At 44.1% G+C, this 23,142-nt stretch overlaps 1 long non-coding RNA gene across 9 annotated transcripts in view; it reads right to left on the bottom strand.

Annotated features, from left to right (window-relative positions):
• LOC114273823 (uncharacterized) overlaps positions 1 to 23,142 on the bottom strand; it is a 36,923-nt gene that overhangs the window by 2,190 nt on the left and 11,591 nt on the right. For 5 of the 9 annotated variants that reach the window (XR_014361731.1, XR_014361730.1, XR_014361737.1 and 2 more), the window contains one exon: positions 21,596 to 21,666. The exons of 2 other annotated variants lie outside the window; for them this stretch is intronic. This is a non-coding gene — a long non-coding RNA (uncharacterized LOC114273823). 2 more of the 9 variants (XR_014361733.1, XR_014361741.1) reach the window with 1 other exon arrangement.

Genomic DNA, 23,142 nt, shown 5'->3' with positions numbered 1-23,142 from the left:
CAATGTGCAGATGTAAGTCTCACCTCTTCTACACATTCTCTTTTAATTGACATATGGAACAATTGCTTGAGGTTTCTTTTGGGTAGACAAGTTAGAATCATTTACAAAGGGAAGTGCATAGGCACTTTTGGTATTGTGCATCTAGAGGTATGTAAAATATTGCTCAAGAAAACTTTTAGAAATGAAACTACTTGGATTAGTTGCTGTAAGATTCTTTTGTTTTCTTGCTGTTATAATATCCTTGAGGGGGAACAGGTTGAAAATCATGCCTTGATTATATTTTGGAGTGTGCAGGAAGTTTTGTTTTTCTTGTGAGACTTTAGTTTAGTGTTTTTTGAGCAAAATGGATGGGAAATAGTTCCCACATGAAGAGAAATTTCTCATTGAAGCATATTGTCTTCTTTTTCATTTTTAAATCTTGCTATGTGAATGGTGAACCTTATAAATTTGAAACTAAGGTTTCTTCTCCTCTCTAGATTCACTTCCCTCTCTCTTGCCTAAACCCGAGGAAAGGGTATATAAGTAATACCTTTGGACTTGTAATCACCTATCACCTCAACTCCACTGTTGTTGAAATGGAGATTTGAAGTATCAATGGTGAATAAATAAACATATCAGAGTTTCATGGACTTGATTGGCAAGCTTTTCTAATTCATTATTAAAAGAATGATTAATGTGAGAATATGTTTGATGCTTTGTGTCTACAAGATATAATGAGATGGTTGGTGGCTGACCACTGGCCAAGGACATACCTGTTACTATATTGTAGTGAAAAAAAAAAGCTTTCCTCCATGTTTCATGGCCTTTGAATACGCGGTCGGGTAATAGTAAGCCAATAGAAATATGTATTTAGTATATAAGGCATGTGCTGAAGTTTGCATTTAATTGCTCAAGTTGTTGTACCCTTCGAGTTTAAAATGATGGTGCTTAGAAGGGATAAGTTATGGCAAAAATTTCCTTTTGTGTTTTTAGTGTCATGTCAAAAAGAACAATGAGAAATAATAAACATAATGAAAGGGGAAAATATTAATTACAATGAAAAAGTAAATGATCTCCCAGTAGACATCCCATTTTTGACCGTCCTCAAGACTTGGACGTCACCGCTTGAACACTCGGTGATCATCCATGTTTGTGTTCGTCTTGAGTTCCCGGAGGCCTCGGCTATGCGCCTTGCCTCAGGATCTCTCGACTCGACTATTTTGTGTCTGGTTTTGCACCAAACACTTGTGTTTTTGCTTTGGAGGGCAGGGAATGGCTTTTGGGCCACCCCCACGCTCCACCGGCCTTGTCTTGAGGCCACCGGCTGTGTGTTGTTTCCATCGGCCAAATGTGATGGCCGGTCGGCTATTTTGAATACCGGTCGGCTAAGTTGATGGCCGGCCGGCCAAGTATGGTTTTCAACAGATATCTCTGCAGACAGGTGGCAGCTGTCATTCAAGGCCATACCCCAGCCCATGCTTGGACGTGGGGGTTCTGGAGAGCAGCAGACTGATATGTATCTATATCAATCAAGCTCTCTCATCAAAAAAGAAAAAAGAGATACAACTTGGAGCCAAAAAACTCTCTCTCTCTCTACATTTTCTGCCTCTCTCTCTAGAGTTTAGGGCTTGTTTGTGCTCAAAAGTGCATTTTTCTTTGCACTTTTGCACACAAACACCTAGTTCTCTACTCCCTTTATTGGGTTGAGGTCCTTGGAGGTGACTCTTGGGGTGATTTGAAGTCTTTTTGATTCAAAAAGGGCTGCTGGTTTGGTGTTTTGAAAGAGGTCTTCAAGGGTGAGACACTTACCCTCTTATTCCTTTTTTTTTTTTTTGTACAAGCTTTTAGACTATCTTGCATATTGATTCGAGCTTAGCTATAAACTGAAAAAAGTTTTGTATTTGCATGCTTAACATGTTTGTTTAAGGTCATTTTGGTGTTGGGGGTCGTCCACCCCCTCTTAGGCCTTGTTTGGCCTCATTTTGAGCCTTATCGTTTGAGCTTTGGAACTTTCATATATTGGTTTTCTCACCACTGAAATCCAGAGGATTTTCAGTGGTGATGAAGTGGTTTTGAGGTCTTGTATAAGGGAGGGACACCCCTCTCCTTTCATTGTCTCATTTGCTTGTGTTTTGGCTCATAAGGGTAGCATGTATGCCTAGCTTTGTTTGGCTTAGTTTCAGAGGTTATTTGGTGTTTATTTAGCATGTTTTACCTCTATCTCATGTTGGTTTGTTGGCCCCTCTCATGCTTAATACACTTGCTACATATTCCCCCATTTTGCCTAGAAATGCATCTAGCCATTAGACCATCATGCTTGCATATTCTTGCCTAACTTTGTGAAGTTTTTGGCCTTGATTTATCATGAATGAGGTCTGTTGGGTGTTGGTTTGGTCATGTTCGATATGTTTTGCATAGCCTCTTTGCATTTTGGCTTATAAACCTTGAGGGTATGAGTCATGAGCATGCTTGAGTTGGGTTATTTCAGTGATTTGGAGCCGTTTCCCATGCTATTTCAGTCCATAACTCATGCTGGTGTGATTGCATTTATCATCCCTTTCATGCCTTGAAGAGTTGTTTTGTTGTGCCTTGAAATGAGCATTGTGCATGCCTAAGTGTTTAAGCCTTCGGGGCTGCCATATCAGAGGGTTTTAGGACTTATTTCAATGCATCTAAACTCTGTTTTTGGTTGTATAGCTCATGCCATGTTGGCTTGGGGTAGCGGTGGTAGAATACTCCTTGGTTATACTTTAATCTTGGGCCTATTGGTGTGTATGCTTACATGAGTATTTGTTCATCATTTTAGGCATCTTTTGTCACTGTTTTGGGAGTGGGCTGAGGTCTGCCCTTTGTGTCTTAGGTTCACCATTGCATGATCATGCTGCATTGATTTCATGTTTGCATTGTATCATACTGGCATGCTTGCATAATTATTAGCTAGTTGCATTTCATGTCTTAGCTTACGGATTTGATTGCATTGCATTACACCTTACATGCCTAGCATTGTACCTTTGCATGTCTAGCTTGCATCACATTTGGCATGTTTTGTACCATAGTCTCATGTTGCATCTTCGAGTCAAGTTTGTATACATGCATTACATTATTTGGTTTGGGGTGTCAAACCAAACTTGAGGGGTGAGGAGTGTTCGTACTCCAAGTGATGTAACACGTCTCAACCCTCGGTCGTCAACCCCCCCTTGACCTCAATATGATAGGGTGTTGGCATTCATCTCTTTCGGTTGCATGCATTCACATTGAATTGCAAACTTGGCCTCTTAGGCCATCATGAGTCGAAATGCGCAATTGATGGCTCGAGGGTCGAGGGTCATGCTCCCTTGAGTCCCTTGTATGATAGGGAGTGTGTCCATGCATACATGTGCCTAAAAACTCCATGCCATACACTGCTTGCCCTCTGCTGCTGTCAACTGCAGGTTCTGCAGGAAGTTTTGGCCGGTCAGCTAAACACAGTGCCGACCGGCCAGGAATTTGTGGCCGATAACTTCACCAGAGGCCGGTGACCATTTCCCATAACCGATAGTCATTACTCATAGCCGGTGGTGCTCCACAGTGTACAGAGAACCTAACCCAAGACTTGTGCAGTCTTCAGAGGAGCTAGGTAGTGTAAACAGAGGCAGCAATGCTATGGCAGCGAGTTTCCGGGCCGTACGAGTCAAGCATGCATCATCGAAACATTTCGAGGCGGAGACTGTGGCCATTTTAATTCGGCATTTAATTTGTTAATTAATTAGAAGTCTATAATAATTAATTTAGCAGTATTCATTTGTTTTGTAATATTTATTCGGACCCTCTGAGCGAGGGCAATTGTGTAATAAGTGTGTGTGAGTGTGTGCATGTCTTCCAAACCCCACGTCTTTCTTCCCTTTTATTTACTAGCATTCGATGGTTAGTCTAGGGCATGTTCAAATCAGCATACAGTATGATAGCATGTCTGCATCCATTCATTCGTTTTGCATGCACCAGGCTCGGCGCATCATTGTAACTGCATTTGTATTTCAATTCCAAATTGAATACGTGTTAGTTGTAGCATTTCACATGTCATTATAGATTAGCCGAGCCTATCCTAGTTGCATTTTGTGTGTGTTGCATTAGCCATCTTAACATGAGCTAGGATTATACATTGATTACTAACTAGCTTTTGTTTTGGCTTGGAGTACTCGGTAAGCATTTGTGTTTTAGCATACCGCACGCGTGTGAGTGTTGCCATAATAGCATGATTACCATGAGGCTAGCTGCTAATGTGATATAACTGCTTGAATGCCTGTGGATGGAGGTTGAATTATCTAAATTGGAATAACGCGTTAAAACTGTGAGTTTTAAAGCCCACTAGATAGTGGCAGAACCATCTTTTCTAAAACCCACCCGAGGGTGGCAAATCCACGTCTTAGCCTACTTGCGAGTAGCACCATCAAACCATTTTCAAAATAAACAAACATGAGATGTTTTGTTCCAATTTAGGCGATTTGATCTATACTTGATTGCTGTGCGCATAACATAGTAATTCTAGGCTAATAACTGGAATAAGAACACATAATTCAAAAACGGATATCATGGTTAGTAGAGGCCGATCTTCGGATCGGACGAGAGGGGGTGCTCATAGCTGACCTTCCCCAATCGTACCCAAGCTCCCGAGCTGAGGCAACTTTGGTGATGACGGACAGGTGGCCTTTGGCACCGAGTCAGGGTTTCCTAAATTCCCTCATAAAAAAATATTTAGGTGGCGACTCTGTATTTGGCAAAGCAGTCCATGTTTGGCACTTCTTTTCTAAAAATCTGTTTTCTCAAAATGATTTGCCGGATTTGGACTCTTTGGTTCAGATTACGAACCGTGACACAAAATCGAGTCCGAACTGTAGCACGGGGCCCGCGGGCACATCAACAGTTTCTGGCGACTCTGCTGGGGACTTAGAGAGCTTGACTCGAACTCGTGATATCCTGTTTTGATTTCATTTATGTGTCCCTTTGCATTGCATGTCCATTGGTGCGCCTAGGACACCGTGTTTGCCATCTGCCATTTCTGAACGGTTTGCTGGAGGCTTGACTTTGTCAAAGCATGCCATAAGGCTGACCAGTTGTGTGCTCTGACAGTATGGGAACACAAACCCCAGTTTTTACCGGGGCACCCTTTTCGACCATTCGACCTAGTGCATATCGAGATCCATAGTGACCATTCCAAACTAGGACAGGTTGCTTGCCCGATGTTAGGTTGTTTGAAAACTGCTACGTGCATAGTGAAACCCTAGCTCCTGACAAAATAGGACAGGGAAACCCTACCCCAACATAGGGGTGTTTTGGCTCTCTTTGCTTGCTATGTGCTTTTAGAGTGCATCTCTACAGGGAACGTACATGTCAGTTTGCAAGTCTGAGTATCAGGCCTGAGGGCATCAGTATCAGTGTTTTGGGGAATCAGTTATATCTGCAGGTACCAGATTCAGGCTTAGGGGCAACGATTTGGAAACAGTGATCAGCGAATAAGGAACAGTACATTCAGCTTGTTGGCAATTTGTTGTGATACCCAGCTGTGTATTGTGTTTATTTTACGTTGTTACGCTGTCCAATTGTCTATTTATTCATACGCTTTATTTATCTTTTTACTAGGTAGTCGAGCACAATTGCTTCTAACCCAGTAGATATTCCCCAAGCACTCTGGATTAGAGGTCGTCGACTCCATCGATCTGAGGATCTAGTAGGCGGACTACCAGTGTACCACTCTCTACCCCCGGTTACTAGACGGAAGACAGCTAGGCAAAGGGTATCAGTTCAACAGTCAGTACAGAGGGCTTTGTCCACCCCACCTGTGTACAGTAGGGATCAGGATTCTGTTTCTCCCTCAAAAAGGGAACATATACCGATAATTCAGTCAGAGCAGAACAGTATGGCCAATTTAGAGGAGATGGTGCGCCAGCTCCAAGAGAGTATGAAAATGATACAGCAGGATGCTGCCCGACAGGCAGAGTTCGCCAAGCAGCAGGCCACGGTTATGAATGAACAAGCAGAGTTAATTGTAAGGTTACAGCAGCAAACCGGAGCATCTGCTTCGCAGCAAGTTCCTCCCCCGCCAGGAATTCCAACCCCCGGGGAGACAACTAATGTTCAGAATGATATAGACATTCCCACGGGACCACCTCTACCCCCGATCCTACCCCAAATCCAACCCCAGTTATCCAAAACACCCACCAACCTACCGGACTCTCCCTTTGAGTTCGAGACAGACCCCACAGCTTTGAAGTTGAGCAAGCTCGAAAAGCTATTCAAGAGATCCCAGGGAGTCAAGACCATCCCTGACATCGAAGATGGATATACTGATGCAGCTGTGACGCTGCCTGATAGATTCAAAATGCCACACATTGATCGATTTGATGGGTCCGGGGACCCCATGGTGCACCTGAGGCTGTTTTCAGACATCTTAAGGCCAATGGGCCTCAGCAGACTTCAGAAGCTGTCTCTGTTCGGCCGAACCCTGTCGGGTGTGGCGGCCATATGGTATGCCAAGTTAGAAGATGATGTCAAGAGAAACTGGGACGAGATGGCCGAGGCCTTCATGACGAAATACTCATACAATACACAAATCGAGATTACGACCCGTGATCTCGAGACGACAAGGCAAGAGCCTAAAGAGAGTTTCTCAGAATTCGTGACCAGATGGAGGGCCAAGGCTTCGATGATGACCTTAAGGCCTACAGACAAAGACCAGATTCGGATGATTGTGCGCAATCTTCAGCCGAAGTTGATGCAAAAGATGATTGTACTCCCCTTCCCTACCTTCTCTGATCTACATGAAATGGGGGTGCAGATTGAGGATGCCTTAAAGCAAGGCTTAATTGATAATGACCGGGAGCAACCCCGGAGAACTTTCAACCGCAACACCAACGTAGGCCCGAGCGGTACTACAACTACAAGAGCCTCCGAAGTGAGCATGGTCACCACCAACCTCCCTCCAAGAACCATGGCAGCTGCGCCGTTCTCCGGCTCGTCCAGAAGCCATACCCAAACAGTCAAATACTCACCCAAAAACACAAGAACCTTCACTCCACTGTATATGCCCCTATCCAAAGCCCTAGGGGTTTTAATCCGAAAAGGGCATTTGAAGCCCCTAGAACCGCGGCCCTTACCAGAAAAACTTCCCTCTACCCACAACCCAGCCAAATATTGCGCATTTCACCAACAGCACGGTCATGACACCGATCTGTGTTTCCGGTTACGTCATGAGATTCAAGATCTCATCGATAACGGGGTGATTCTGCCTCCCGAGAAACCCAATGTTACAAAAAACCCTCTCCCCACACATAACCAAGCTCCACCGCCTAAAAGGATCAACTTCATCCAAATTGGGGTCGTGCCTTACGATCCCAGCATCTATATCACTTCTTCCCACCTGTCTAAGCCAGAGGTATTCCTTCCCGACTGCATCGACTTGTGCATGGTGCATATCTCCATAACCTAACCTAAGCCAATGGTGGTGACTATCGAGAACATGAGAGAAGAGATCCTAAAGGAGAAGAAGCTTGTCGAGACAGAATCTGCAGAATCTAGGGTATCAGTTGTGGCCGGAAGGGCCGAAAGTCAAAGCACATTGCCGAAGAGCGCCGGTACGAAGAATTTCGCTCGGGACTTGAGCATTGTGGATGCAGAGAAAGTTGAACAACAAGCTGCACTGACGCAGTCCGAACAAGAAAAGTTTTGGGATTCTGAGAGGATCAGGAAGGCAAAAGCCCATGAAGAGACCGAAAGTGCTGTGGGCACAGGAACAGAAGATGCTGCGGGCATGTGGGCTGAAGGTACTGCGAATACAATCATACCAGGGCCGGACAGGTGTCTGTCGGCCGCTGACGGAATGTGATGGGAAAACGATGATTTATGTCTCGCCCACACAGATGAAGATTGGGGAAGTACCCAGCCAGATGATACCTGGTATATCGGCGAGGTCGATCATATGACAAGGAGTGGGCGGTATTTCAAGCCCCCGCATCTAGACCAGCCAGAAGCATCTGGAAAGGATAAGGAAGCCGAGAAACAGAAAGAGAAACAAATTGAAGAGGAGGCTGTGCTCAAACAGTTAAAGAAGACACAAGCAGACATATCCATCTGGGGACTGCTTATGGCATCACGAGTACACAGGCAGGCTGTCCTTTCAGCCATGGACATGGCCAAGCTTTCTATAGACACCACGCCAGAGCAGCTGGTTGGATTGGTTTTTCCGGGAGGAGGTTCCCCGACGTTGACCTTTTCTGACAAAGAACTACCGCCTGAGGGCGCAAATCACAACAAACCTCTCTACATCTCGGTGGAATGTAGAGGCAAATGGGTACCAGTGGTTCTTGTCGATACGGGATCTGCCATTAATGTGTGCCCGTCAAGGACGGCATATGCAATCGGGTTGAAGCCCGCGGACTTCGTACCAACTACTCAAGTGATCAGGGCCTATGATAACATAAGCAGGGAGGTGATGGGGACTGTCAAAATTCAGACCCAGGTTGGTCCAGGACAGCACGAGATTGATTTCCATGTCTTGGATGTTCCCGCAACCTTTAACCTACTTTTGGGGCGACCGTGGTTGCACCAAGTCAAGGCAGTCTCTTCCACCTTGCATCAGATGTTGAAGTACCCTCACGTGAAAGGGGTAGCTATTGTTTTTGGGAATTCGTCAATCCATCCGTCGCCGGAAGTGTCTACACCAGTCTTGGAAATCGAATATGGCACGGAGGATTTGTTCTTAACAGGGTTTACTTTGGCTGAGGCCCGAATTGTGCAGAACATCATGGCTGGTAATGAGGGAGTGTATGTCAGTGCCCAATCGGTATACCTCATGAACAAACTTCAACACATCCCCGGGATGGGATTGGGGAACAACGGCCGGAAGGGCATCGCAGCATTGGCCGAAGTGCCGCACAATCCGCACACCTTTGGCTTGGGTTATTTGCCCACCAAAGAGGACTGGGTGAGGAAGGGTAAACAGATGGCTGAGAGAGCCAGAGCAAAGAAGGCAGGGAAACCTTTCGAGTTAATGCATTGACCTATCCAGGGTACCCTAAACGGACGCTTCGTCCGAGAGGGGGAAGATTTTCTATTCTGTGGTTTTCCGGAGCCGTGGCTAAACGCGGAGGGGAAGCACGTACCAGGGTTCGAGATTTTCTTTGACCTATAATTATCTGGGGACGATGTTGCCGAAGAGCGGGCAGACCCGACAGCTGAGGCTGAGCATAGTGGGGAAATGGGGTTTGAGGACACCGAACTAGAAATGGGGGTAGCACTGGCATGCCTACTTTCAGATCCTCCGATTGAACAGAAGTGCTTGGAGGATAACTTCTCGGTGTCCATGATCGGGAATGAAACGGCTGCGGGCCTACCATCAACTATTTTGGATGCATCCATCGTACCTTCTCTCATTTGGCAATATGATGAGGGATTTTTGTTAAGCAGCACCGGGTCAGGTAGTGAGCCGGAATCTGATTCACCGAGTCTGTTGAGTCGGAATCAGGTTCCAGCTCAACTGAGTCTGAGTCCGGTATTCCTGGGAGTGATAACCCGGATGCCACAGTCCTGTCCAGGTCGTTTTTTTCTTTCTCCTTTGAGTCTGTTGTAACAGAAGAATTAGACGGTTTGGAAGTACTTAATGAGAATGATGTGGATGTGGTTTCTGAGTACTTTTCTGTGCCTTTAATATATTGCTTAAATCAAGACTTTCAAAATTTTGACGAAAACGACGAGGAAGAAATTCCTCCGGTTTTGCAACGGTTAATTAATCAAGAGTAGGAAAGATTTGTTAAACATTTAGTTGATGAAATCACTACTGTGAATATCAGTACTGAGAAGGACCCGCGGCTGGTCCAGATCGGGTCCACGTTGTCTTCGGAGGAACGCGAGCGCTTAGTCGCTTTATTAAAAGATTTCAAAGATGTTTTCGCGTGGTCCTACGAAGACATGCCTGGAATCGATCCTGAGATTGTACAGCACCGGATCCCTCTTGACCCCGAGGCCCGACCTGTCAAACAGAAACTCAGAAGGATTCGTCTAGACTGGGCCATCAAGATTAAGGAAGAGGTCACCAAGCAAATCGACGCAGGCTTCCTACTAGTATCCGAATACCTGACTTGGTTGGCCAACATTGTTCCGGTGCCGAAAAAGGATGGCAGGATCAGGGTATGCGTGGATTTTAGGGACTTGAACAGAGCTAGTCCGAAGGATGACTTTCCCTTGCCGCATATTGATGAGTTAGTGGATTTCACAGCGGGGCATGCTTTGCTCTCGTTTATGGATGGCTTCTCAGGCTACAATTAGATAGTGATGGCACCGGAAGACCGGGAAAAGACTGCTTTCACCACCCCGTGGGGAACTTACTGTTACAGAGTGATGCAGTTTAGGTTAAAGAATGCTAGAACTACATATCAAAGGGCGCGACCACGATATTGCATGATATGATCCACAAAGAGGTCGAGGTGTACGTGGACGACATGATTGTCAAGTCCAAAGAAAGAGAGGGCCACTACACCGCCTTGCAAAAGTTCTTTCAAAGGATCAGAGAATTCCGGTTGTGGCTGAATCCTCAGAAGTGTACGTTTGGTGTTACAGCAGGGAAAATGCTGGGGTTTCTGATTACACAGAGAGGTATCGAAGCTGACCCTTCCAAAATCAAGGTCATCCTAGAAATGCCACCACCAAGGACTGAAAAGGAGGTGTGAGGCTTTCTGGGTAAAGTGCAATTCATAAGACGGTTTATCTCAAAATTAACGTTGACTTGTGAACCACTTTTTGGTCTCTTGAAGAAAGGAAAGAAATTCCAATGGGACGGCCGATGCCAAGCTGCTTTTGAACAAATCAAAGAATACTTACAGAACCCACCCGTGTTGTCACCACCGGAACCGGGAAGACCGTTGATATTGTACCTTTCAGTAACTGAGACTACAATGGGCTGCATGCTCGCACAAGAATCGGAGGATAAGGTGGAGAGAGCCATCTATTATCTGAGCAAGAAGATGCTAGAGTACGAGACTCACTACACACCGTTGGAGAAGGCTTGCTTAGCTTTGGTATGGGCTACCAGGAAGCTACGGCACTACCTGTTAGCTCACTCCGTAATGTTGGTTTCACGACTCGATCCCATCAAATATCTTTTCGAGAAACCGGCACTTACGGGTAGGCTAGCTCGTTGGTTGCTTTTGCTTTCCGAATTCGATCTGAGATATGTGACGCGCAAGTCAGTCAAAGGAAGAGCAATAGCAGAATTCTTAGCCGACCATCCAGTTGAAGGGGGCGAAGCAGTTGAGTACTTATTCCCAGATGAGGCCATTTTGCATATCGACGATGAAACTTGGACGATGTACTTTGATGGAGCGTCAAATCAGTACGGGTGTGGGATAGGAGTGTTGCTGATAGCGCCTGAAAAGTCCCGTTTCCCTCTAGCCTTCAAACTCTGGTTCAAAGTCTCGAACAACAAAGCAGAATATGAGGCATGTATTGCCGGTCTAGAAGCGGCCTTGGAACTAGGGGCAAGACGGTTGGACGTCATCGGGGACTCGAACCTTGTTGTGTCTCAAGCAAAAGGGGACTGGAAAGTCAAAGAAGAAAAGATGGTGATGTACCACCAGACCTTGGACCTATTAATTCCTCAGTTCGAGAAGCTAGACTTTGCTCATCTACTAAGAGAGAACAACAGGTTCGCAGATTCTTTAGCAACTCTATCTTCCATGATAGACATCCCATTCGGAGTCCGGATGCGTCCCGTCATCATTGACCAGAAGTTTGCGCCTGCCTACGAGTCAATTGCTGCTATAGATGAGGTTCAAGACGAAAACCCCTAGTATTACAACATTTGGAATTTCTTGGAAAAGGAAGCATACCCGCCAGGGGTAAATGCCAAGGATAAAAGGGCAATCAGAAGAATGGTCGTTCAGTTCATCATCTGCAGGGGTAAGCTGTATAAGAGAGGTCATCTGGGAATGCATAAGCTGTGTGTTGAAGCCGAGGAATCGAAGCGCCTGATAGAGGCCATCCATGGAGGAGAATACGGTGCGCACATGAACGAGGTAATGTTAGCACGGAAGATCCTCAGGCAGGGTTACTATTGGTCTACCATGGAGGAGGATTGTATCGGTTTTGTTCGGCAATGCCACAAGTGTCAGATCCATGTGAACCGCATGAACATTCCGCCGTCAAAGCTGTACAATATGACTTCGCCATGGCCATTTTCAGTTTGGGAATCGATGTGATCGGGGCTGTTACTCCGAAGGGGTCGAATGGGCATGAGTTCATCTTGGTCGCGATAGATTATTTCACAAAGTGGGTCGAGGCCCAATCCTACGCGGTGTTGAAGGCGTCACATGTTGCAAAGTTTATTAGAAACTACATCATCTGTCGTTATGGGGTCCCAAACGAGGTCATTTCAGATAATGGTTCCCACTTCAAGAAGGAAGTGATTGACTTGTTGGAAAAATACAACGTGGCTTTTCATAAGTCATCTACCTATCGGCCACAAACCAACGGGGCAGTTGAGGCCACCAACAAGAACATCAAACACATATTGCAGAAAATGGTGGAAACCTACCGGGACTGGCTAGATAAACTGCCGTTTGCTCTGTGGGGCTACCGGACTTCAATCAGAACTTCTACCGGGGCGACTTCGTATTCATTGGTTTATGGGATGGAGGTCGTTCTACCTATCGAGATTGAGGTTCCGTCATTGCGAGTATTGGCTGAGTGTCAAATAGCCGAAGTAGATTGGCAGCAGAGCAGGTTTGAGGAACTCATGCTCTTTGATGAGAGAAGACTGAAAGCACTATACTATGTTCAAGGTTATCAGCACAGAATTGCCCGGGCTTTCAACAAGAAAGTTAAGTCCAGGAATCTAAAGGAAAGAGATTTGGTGCTTAAGGACAACCGAGCTCCCATCCACGACCCCAGGGGCAAGTTCAGACCCAATTGGACTGATCCCTATATCATTAAGTCTATCTGGTCAGGTGGAGCTGTGGTTCTGATGGATCTAGATGGCTTGGAGTTCTCACAACCGATCAATATGGACAAGTTGAAGAAATATTACCCCTGAGAGGCTCACTAGGCCGAAAACCCGAAAGGGCGACCTAGGCAAAAGTTAGAGCATAGAAAATTTGAAATTACAAAAAACTGAGCTCGCAAGGTTGAAAACCTGCAAAGGGCGGCCTTGGCAAAAATTAGAGCGTAAAAGGAGAATGAAAATACTCGAGTGAACCTAAGCCTGAACTACGTAAGGCTTGATTCCCATCTTTGGGATACGTAGGCAGCTTCATCCTGAAGTTCAGCCATAAACTTTTTCCCGATCAACTTTGTCCATTTGATCATCTCGGTCATCTTTGTCTGTTCAGCATTCAAGAGTTCGGTCATGATCTCTGGTACAGTGTTTTTCAGACTAGGGACAACTTTTCGTTGCCATGAAGTACTGCGGTACTATTCAGACTAGGGGCAACTTTCCAGTTGTTGGGATTCAGGGTTTGTGCATCTCAGTGACAGTTCTCAGGCGTGTCCAGTTCCGATCCATATCGAAAATAGTTTTGAAAAGTTTTGATAAAAGTTGACTTTGTTCAGATTAATCTCTTTATAACTAAGACCATCTCTGGACCAAAACAGGAAATTTTCAGTACCATAACCTTCAAGTTCATTGATTTCAGTACAAAGTCCTCCTGCTCTTGCATACAAATTGAAGTTGCTTTTTATTACATTCATCAGGAAAACTTGAAAGTACTAATAAAGCAATAAATTCGGGGCATAGTCAAGTCAGGTGTTCCTGCGCCCCCTTCCAAAGCTGGTCGAAGCCCCCGGTGCCAAGCTGGGTCCAATTTGTGCCTCTTCATTGAGCCAATCTATGCACTCATCAGACAAAGTGCAACTGAAAGTGGGAGCGGGGGCCAGAAGCTCTCTAGTTCTCCACGCTGCGGCCTGCCGAGCAAGCTGCGCACCTCGGGCTGGGAATGCAGCTGGATACTCTATCCCCTCTGCCGGGCAGATCTGATCGTGGCTGAACTGGCACAGGAACTGGAATGGGAAATAAAACACACAGTGAGTAAAGCCAATCAACGGAATCCCAATCCGTCGGGACATGCTGTAGCCCATTGCCGGTAGATTGAGCCAAGGACACCGCCAAGCAATGCGGTCTGCGGACAGGCTGCACATCCAATCAAACCACCATCCCTCATCAAGGGCGTTGACTAGACGTTGCCTGAAGAAGTAGCCGCGAGCTGAGTATGCTGGGTAAGAGTCCACAACCTGCAACTTGTCCATCAACCACACCTGGGAAGGGATGAAAAATGAGAGAATAAAGAATAGAGAGATGTACGATGAGAGAAAAAGTGAGAAAAGGGTTTTGTGAGAAAACCGAGCTAGAGGTTCGAGTGATGTGAGCAATACATATGCGAGATTGGGTAGGGAACATTACCTGCAGCAATAGTGGACTCCTCGCAAATTTGGTTGTCTCTCGGTGATAGAAGGCATCCCAGCCCATCAACGTCTCGGCCAGTCATAGCAATGCAGCTCTTGCACTCCTTCAAGCCTTGGGTAACCTCAATCAACCGGACGCTAGACCCTCCGAAGCTCGAGGCAAACAAGAAATGAGATAACATGCACAAACAGAGGGCATGTCGCCGGAAGCCTTGCCAATGATGGTCGCCGCGGTCACCGGTATCCGAAAACCGATGAATCAAACTGGGAATATCTAGCATTCCGTCACAAATCAGAGATCGAGCGTCATACATAGTGAGTCCACACATTCGCCCTAAGGTCTGAACATGACCAAAGTTAAGCTAGGGTAAGATCTCCTCGTTGCTCGGATTCCATTAAAGCTTGAAAATCTTCGAAGGTAGGGCATACCTCTTGTCCGCTAAAGCTAAAGACATGAGTCACCGGGTTCCAAAACCTCGCTACGGCATGAAGAAACGGAAAGTGCAGCGGAGTGCGACTTAGAGTGAATAGTGCATTTATGTCAAAACTCCGGAAACTCAGCTTTTCCGAGCCGTCCAAGCTAGCAACCCAAGCTGTGAGATTTTGGGCAAGAAACTCTTCCATTTGGAGCAAATCAGTGTGGAATTGAGAAAAACTACGAAGCTGAGGCCTTTTGTAGGGGATAAGGTGTGAGTGGAGGACAGATGTCAAAGTTCTGGTGGTCCCAGAAATTTATGGCCGGCCGGCCAAATGTAGTGCCGACTGGCCACCACTTTTGGCCGGTGACAAGTTATCATGGCCGATGGCCTCTACCCCTGGCCGGTGGTCTTCCTCCTTGTTCTATGAACTGTTTATGCTGAGGGTTGGGGAATTCTACCACCTCCAATGCCCTCCGGTGATCGATTCTTGCAGAGTCATGCCTATTTGCTTATCGAGTTGTCGTATATTTGCTTATCGAGTTATGTTTCACTCCCTTTAGGTCTTTGATTTGCTTATCGGGTTGTACTCGCACTTGTTCGGTTGTATCGAGTCTCTCTATTTTGCTTATCGAGTTGTAAATGGGTTCACTACTTGATTATTACGATGCGAACACTCTATTTTCAAAACGAATTTCATTCACATTGTTATGTGATCCCATGCGATGCGATGCATAGAAAGCACAAATGTAATACCCTGTTGAACAAAAACAGCAGTTTCATTTCCGTCATGTGTTTTGCGAAAATACACAGTTTTGAAAAAAATGATAACAAACCCTGCCTGAGGCAGTGCAATGTGTTTAACTACTAATAAAAGGAATGTAAAGCAAAAAGAGAGTAGGGCAGCAATGTATCAAAGTTGATACCGGTAACCCACCCCTTGAGGTCAATACATCTCTCGCGCCTTTGTTGGGATCCATTGTTTGGTGTGGCACCTCAAGTTTCTCAGGGCAGTGCAAGGAAGTGCACTTTCGGAACATTAGTAGGCCTTTGAGTTGACCTTAAGCCGTGTCTTCTATGAGCGATGCTCGGTGCGCGCGAAGAACGTCCCTTCCCATATCCTTTTCGTATCTTGTGAATTCCACAAATCGCTTCAATTATACTGTGTTGCAGTGCTTGGCATTTCAAATTTCATGAATAACATGTCTTTACCATGCTTCAAAATTGAATCTGCCCCTGTTCAAGTTTCTTCTATACACATTGCATGCGTTGTTGCGTTATGCTTTACTTACATGTGTTCAATTTCAAGTTTCTTCTATACACATTGCATGCGTTGTCGCGTTATGCTTTACTTACATGTGTTCAAGTTCAAGTTTCTTCTATACACATTGCATACGTTGTCGCGTTATGCTTTACTTACATGTGTTCAAGTTCCTTTCTCTACACATTGCATACGTTGTCGTGTTATGCTTTACTTACATGTGTTCAATTTCAAGTTTCTTCTATACACATTGCATGCGTTGTCGCGTTATGCTTTACTTACATGTGTTCAATTTTAAGTTCCTTTCTCTACACATTGCATACGTTGTCGCGTTATGCTTTACTTACATGTGTTCAAGTTCAAGTTTCTTCTATACACATTGCATACGTTGTCGCGTTATGCTTTACTTACATGTGTTCAATTTCAAGTTTCTTCTATACACATTGCATGCGTTGTTGCGTTATGCTTTACTTACATGTGTTCAACTTCAAGTTTCTTCTATACACATTGCATGCGTTGTCGCATTATGCTTTACTTACATGTGTTAAAGTTCCTTTCTCTACACATTGTATACGTTGTCGCGTTATGCTTTACTTACATGTGTTCAATTTCAAGTTCCTTTCTCCACACATTGCTTGCGTAGACCGCACGCTTTACTTACATGTGTTCAATTTCAAGTTTCTATACACATTGCTTGCGTGGACCGCATGCTTTGCTTACATATGTTCAAATTTCTTCATACACATTGTGCACGTTGTCACGTGTTCTTTACTTACATGTGTTTATGCCTTCACAGCATTGTTATGCGCCCCACTCAACTCGCATTGTCACGCGCTTTCAATTGCATTATTAGACATGTTGATAACAATATTGTACCTGTTAAGTTTGCTTTCTCTGCAGGCACGATACTGTATATACGGTTCATTTGAGGCTGGTGCAACCAGTCGAACCGCGCAGGTACTATTTTCTCCGTGTGAAACGCAACGAGAATTACATAATTCTCTTACATCCTGCCTGCATTGTAGTGTAGTTTGGTGTATGCTAGCTTAAAACTGTCGCATGTTATGGTTCGTTACAGCTTTCTTTGCATGATCATAAGTTATGCTCGACTCCTTGCATTGTCTCTTGCATTTTGCCCCTGCCTTCGGGCGCATATCTTTATTGTCTTGCATGCTTGTCTAAGTCTTCGGCCTTATCAAAAATGGGTCGTCTCTGGGCTTTGACACTCACTCCCGTCATTGTTATGACTTTCGAGTTCTGTCAAAGAGGGGCAACTGTAGACACCCCATTTTTGACCGCCCTCAAGGCTTGGACGTCACCGCTTGAACACTCGGTGATCATCCATGTTTGTGTTCGTCTTGAGTTCCCGGAGGCCTCAGCTATGCGCCTTGCCTCAGGATCTCTCGACTCGACTGTTTTGTGTCTGATTTTGCACCAAACACTTGTGTTTCTGCTTTGGAGGGCAGGGAATGGCTTTTGGGCCACCCCCACACTCCACCAGCCTTGTCTTGAGGCCACCGGCTGTGTGTTGTTTCCATCGGCCAAATGTGATGGCCGGTCGGCTATTTTGAATGCCGGTCAGCTAAGTTGATGGCCGGCCGGCCAAGTATGGTTTTCAACAGATATCTCTGCAGATAGCTGGCAGCTGTCATTCGAGGCCATACCCCAGCCCATGCCTGGATGTGGGGGTTCTGGAGAGTAGCAGACTAATATGTATCTATATCAATCAAGCTCTCTCATCAAAAAAGAAAAAAGAGATACAACTTGGAGCTAAAAAACTCTCTCTCTCTCTCTCTACATTTTCTGCCTCTCTCTAGAGTTTAGGGCTTGTTTGTGCTCAAAAGTGCATTTTTCTTTGCACTTTTGCACACAAACACCTAATTCTCTACTCCCTTTATTGGGCTGAGGTCCTTGGAGGTGATTCTTGGGGTGATTTAAAGTCTTTTTGATTAAAAAAGGGCTGCTGGTTTGGTGTTTTGAAAGAGGTCTTCAAGGGTGAGACACTTACCCTCTTATTCCTTTTTTTTTTTACAAGCTTTTAGACTTTCTTGCATATTGATTCGAGCTTAGCTATAAACTGAAAAAAGTTTTGTATTTGCATGATTAACATGTTTGTTTAAGGTCATTTTGGTGTTGGGGGTCGTCCACCCCCTCTTAGGCCTTGTTTGGCCTCATTTTGAGCCTTATCGTTTGAGCTTTGGAACTTTCATATATTGGTTTTCTCACCACTGAAATCCAGAGGATTTTCAGTGGTGATGAAGTGGTTTTGAGGTCTTGTATAAGGGAGGGACACCCCTCTCCTTTCATTGTCTCATTTGCTTGTGTTTTGGCTCATAAGGGTAGCATGTATGCCTAGCTTTGTTTGGCTTAGTTTCAGAGGTTATTTGGTGTTTATTTAGCATGTTTTACCTCTATCTCATGTTGGTTTGTTGGCCCCTCTCATGCTTAATACACTTGCTACATATTCCCCCATTTTGCCTAGAAATGCATCTAGCCATTAGACCATCATGCTTGCATATTCTTGCTTAACTTTGTGAAGTTTTTGGCCTTGATTTATCATGACTGAGGTCTGTTGGGTGTTGGTTTGGTCATGTTCGGTATGTTTTGTATAGCCTCTTTGCATTTTGGCTTGTAAACCTTGAGGGTATCATGAGCATGCTTGAGTTGGGTTATTTCAGTGATTTGGAGCCGTTTCCCATGCTATTTCAGTCCATAACTCATGCTCGTGTGATTGCATTTATCATCCCTTTCATGCCTTGAAGAGTTGTTTTGTTGTGCCTTGAAATGAGCATTGTGCATGCCTAAGTGTTTAAGCCTTCGGGGCTGCCATATCAGAGGGTTTTAGGACTTATTTCAATGCATCTAAACTCTATTTTTGGTTGTATAGCTCATGCCATGTTGACTTGGGGTAGCGGTGGTAGAATACTCCTTGGTTATACTTTAATCTTAGGCCTATTGGTGTGTATGCTTACATGAGTATTTGTTCATCATTTTAGGCACCTTTTGTCATTGTTTTGGGAGTGGGCTGAGGTCTGCCCTTTGTGTCTTAGGTCCACCATTGCATGATCATGCTGCATTGATTTCATGTTTACATTGTATCATACTCGCATGCTTGCATAATTATTAGCTAGTTGCATTTCATGTCTTAGCTTACATATTTGATTGCATTGCATTACACCTTACATACCTAGCATTGTACCTTTGCACATCTAGCTTGCATCACATTTGGCATGTTTTGTACCATAGTCTCATGTTGCATCTTCGAGTCAAGTTTGTATACATGCATTACATTATTTGGTTTGGGGTGTCAAACCAAACTTGAGGGGTGAGGAGTGTTCGTACTCCAAGTGATGTAACACGTCTCAACCCTCGGTCGTCAACCCCCCCCCTTGACCTCAATATGATAGGGTGTTGGCATTCATCTCTTTCGGTTGCATGCATTCACATTGAATTGCAAACTTGGCCTCTTAGGCCATCATGCGTCGAAATGCGCAATTCATGGCCCGAGGGTTGAGGGTCATGCTCCCTTGAGTCCCTTGTATGATAGGGAGTGTGTCCATGCATACATTTGCCTAAAAACTCCATGCCATACACTGCTTGCCCTCTGTTGCTGTCAACTGCAGGTTTTGCAGGAAGTTTTGGCCGGTCGGCTAAACACAGTGCCGACTGGCCAGGAATTTGTGGCCGATAACTTCACCAGAGGCCGGTGACCATTTCCCATAACCGATAGTCATTACTCCTAGCCGGTGGTGCTCCACAGTGTACAGAGAACCTAACCCAAGACTTGTGCAGTCTTTAGAGGAGCTAGGTAGTGTAAACAGAGGCAGCAATGCTATGGCAGCGAGTTTCCGGGCGGTACGAGTCAAGCATGCATCATCCAAACATTTCGAGGCGGAGACTGTGGTCATTTTAATTCTGCATTTAATTTGTTAATTAATTAGAAGTCTATAATAATTAATTTAGCAGTATTCATTTGTTTTGTAATATTTATTCGGACCCTCCGAGCGAGGGCAATTGTGTAATAAGTGTGTGTGAGTGTGTGCATGTCTTCCAAACCCCACGTCTTTCTTCCCTTTTATTTACTAGCATTCGATGGTTAGTCTAGGGCATGTTCAAATTAGCATACAGTATGATAGCATGTCTACATCCATTCATTCGTTTTGCATGCACCGGGCTCGGCGCATCATTGTAACTGCATTTGTATTTTAATTCCAAATTGAATACGTGTTAGTTGTAGCATTTCACATGTCATTATAGATTAGCCGAGCCTATCCTAGTTGCATTTTGTGTGTGTTGCATTAGCCATCTTAACATGAGCTAGGATCATACATTGATTACTAACTAGCTTTTGTTTTGGCTTGGAGTACTCGGTAAGCATTTGTGCTTTAGCATACCGCACGTGTGTGAGTGTTCCATAATAGCATGATTACCATAAGGCTAGCTGCTGATGTGATATAACTGCTTGAATGCCTGTGGATGGAGGTTGAATTATCTAAATTGGAATAACGCGTTAAAATTGTGAGTTTTAAAGCCCACTAGATAGTGGCAAAACCATCTTTTCTAAAACCCACCCGAGGGTCGTAAATCCACGTCTTAGCTTACTTGCGAGTAGCACCATCAAACCATTTTCAAAATAAACAAACATGAGATGTTTTGTTCCAATTTAGGCGATTTGATCTATACTTGATTGCTATGCACATAACATAGTAATTCTAGGCTAATAACCGGAATAAGAACACATAACGTCTTCAAAAACGGATATCATGGTTAGTAGAGGCCGATCTTCGGATCGGGTGAGAGGGGGTGCTCATAGCTGACCTTCCCCAATCGTACCCAAGCTCCCGAGCCGAGACAACTTTGGTGATGACGGACACGTGGCCTTTAGCACCGCGTCAGGGTTTCCTAAATTCCCCCATAAAAAAATATTTAGGTGGCGACTCTGTATTTGGCAAAGCAGTCCATGTTTGGCACTTCTTTTCTAAAAATCCGTTTTCTCAAAACGATTTGCCGGATTTGGACTCTTTGGTTATGACACAAAATCGAGTCCGAACTGCAGCACGGGGCCCGCGGGCGCGTCTACAGTTTTGCATTTTCATAGAGTGGTTCGGGGGCTGTTTTGCATTTTCACCCCCCGAATGCCTTTTTCCGACTAAGTTTAAGGCATTTTTTACTCTAACTCCCAATCTACGTGCGCTAATTACATGCCGTCTGTCCCCACAGGTTCTATGTGTCATGAGGAAACTACCCCTGACATCCATAGAGTGGTTCGGTGGCTGTTTTACATTTTTGCCTCTCGAACGCCCGTTTTCAACTAAGTTGGATTATTTAATTAATTAATTTATTTTTCAATTAACTTAAATGAAAGTTTGTGAAACCCAAGTTGGTTGTGCTAATCTACTCTATGTGAAACCCAACCATTTAGGTACTTTGTTCAACTGTTTCATAATTGATAAACTGCCAGTAAGTATTCCTAATCAATTCAGGAAAAGTGAATATTTCATAGAAAACATGTGCTTACCTTTTTCCACATCAGAATATCCAAACACAAGGTCTTCAGCTGCTAAGTCTCCTAATATTACACATCAAAACCTATTGAAAGTATAGATACAAAATTTCAAATTAAACAAAACTCATAAGCTATAGTGAGAATGATATACACAAACCATTTATTTATAAACAAGACATGTCTCACAAAATAAGTCTCACTTGACAATGCCCCAAACTTTGAACTGGGTATGCAAATGAAGAATTTTCAGATCAATTCTTTGATACTAATGCTTTTCACTGTTAAGAACATAAATTTCATCAACACAGCCGAAGCATATTAACATGAAAGTGACAACTCAAACCTTAATGAAGTATCCTATTAGCTTGAATTCAAAACAATAATGTCAATATCATCACGACGCATGGGAACATGTTCCCCGTGGTGCACCCAAGTTCTATAAGAACACGCAATTCCTCTTTGAATCAAGTGTAACCATACAACTTGTCGACTAAATTTTGTGCCATTCAAGCAATCGACACACGAAAAACAAATGTCATCCTATGAGCCTAAATTCTTCATAGCAATTTCAATAAATGACTAGACACCTTGTTGATACTCTTTATTTTTCAACCTATCTTTTATCATCATCAAACTCTTGTCCATCTTTCGAACCCTAGAAACCAAGCAGAAATACAACACGGGAATGGACAACACATGGAAAAATACTCAATAATGGAAAATCCACAGTATGTGTAACGCCCCCAAAATAAAACATAATATTTAATACATTAACATGCATTGATAAAAGAAAACAAATTATTATCTCATTCATCAGAGTATTATTATTGGAAAAAAACATTGCATGTAACATCAAAAGTAAATGCCCTACGGGCTTACATCTTTCCAAGCCAACACTTGGACACAAAACGTGAGTACTAACTCAACTACAAGTTAAGCCCTTGGCTTGAATGTTTACATGCATATCAAATAAAACAAATAACTAAAGACAAGTCTTCAAAGTCCAAATCCTTCCAAGCTAAGTCCTTGGAGGTAACATATCACCTGGACCTAAAAATGATGTTCCCGTATAGGGTGAGCCACAACCCAGTAAAAATATACTAAACCAAATATAAGTATTGAATAAAGCAATAGCATTCAATAGATGGTTAATACAAAATACCGATTTCATTATCATACAGTTTCATGACACTAATGTCCATGACACGTTTCACTTTCCATTATTTCTTCAACCTTCCATTTATACCAATATGGCTCAGAACCTGACCAAACTATAACAGTGAGACTACATCTCACATTAACATTACTTCCAATATCAACAAATTAAATGAGACTACGGCTCATACCACAACACTTCCATACTTCCAGATTGATACACATTTTAGTGCTGTATCAATAACATGTAAAAACACTTCCAAAAATCAATAAGCACACATATAGTGGTGCTAATGGAGTCCATCCCCTATCTCCTCCCAAACAAAAATCCGGTTTAGAGGTCCATCCCCTATCTTCCCCTAAACCGTGGAGTACATCCCCTATCTCCTCCCAAACAAAATGCA

This window comes from Camellia sinensis, chromosome 2 (genome assembly GCF_055761805.1).
Source record: "Camellia sinensis isolate YWXY chromosome 2, ASM5576180v1, whole genome shotgun sequence".
Lineage (NCBI taxonomy): Eukaryota > Viridiplantae > Streptophyta > Magnoliopsida > Ericales > Theaceae > Camellia > Camellia sinensis.
This window is presented reverse-complemented; position numbering and strand designations above follow the sequence as displayed.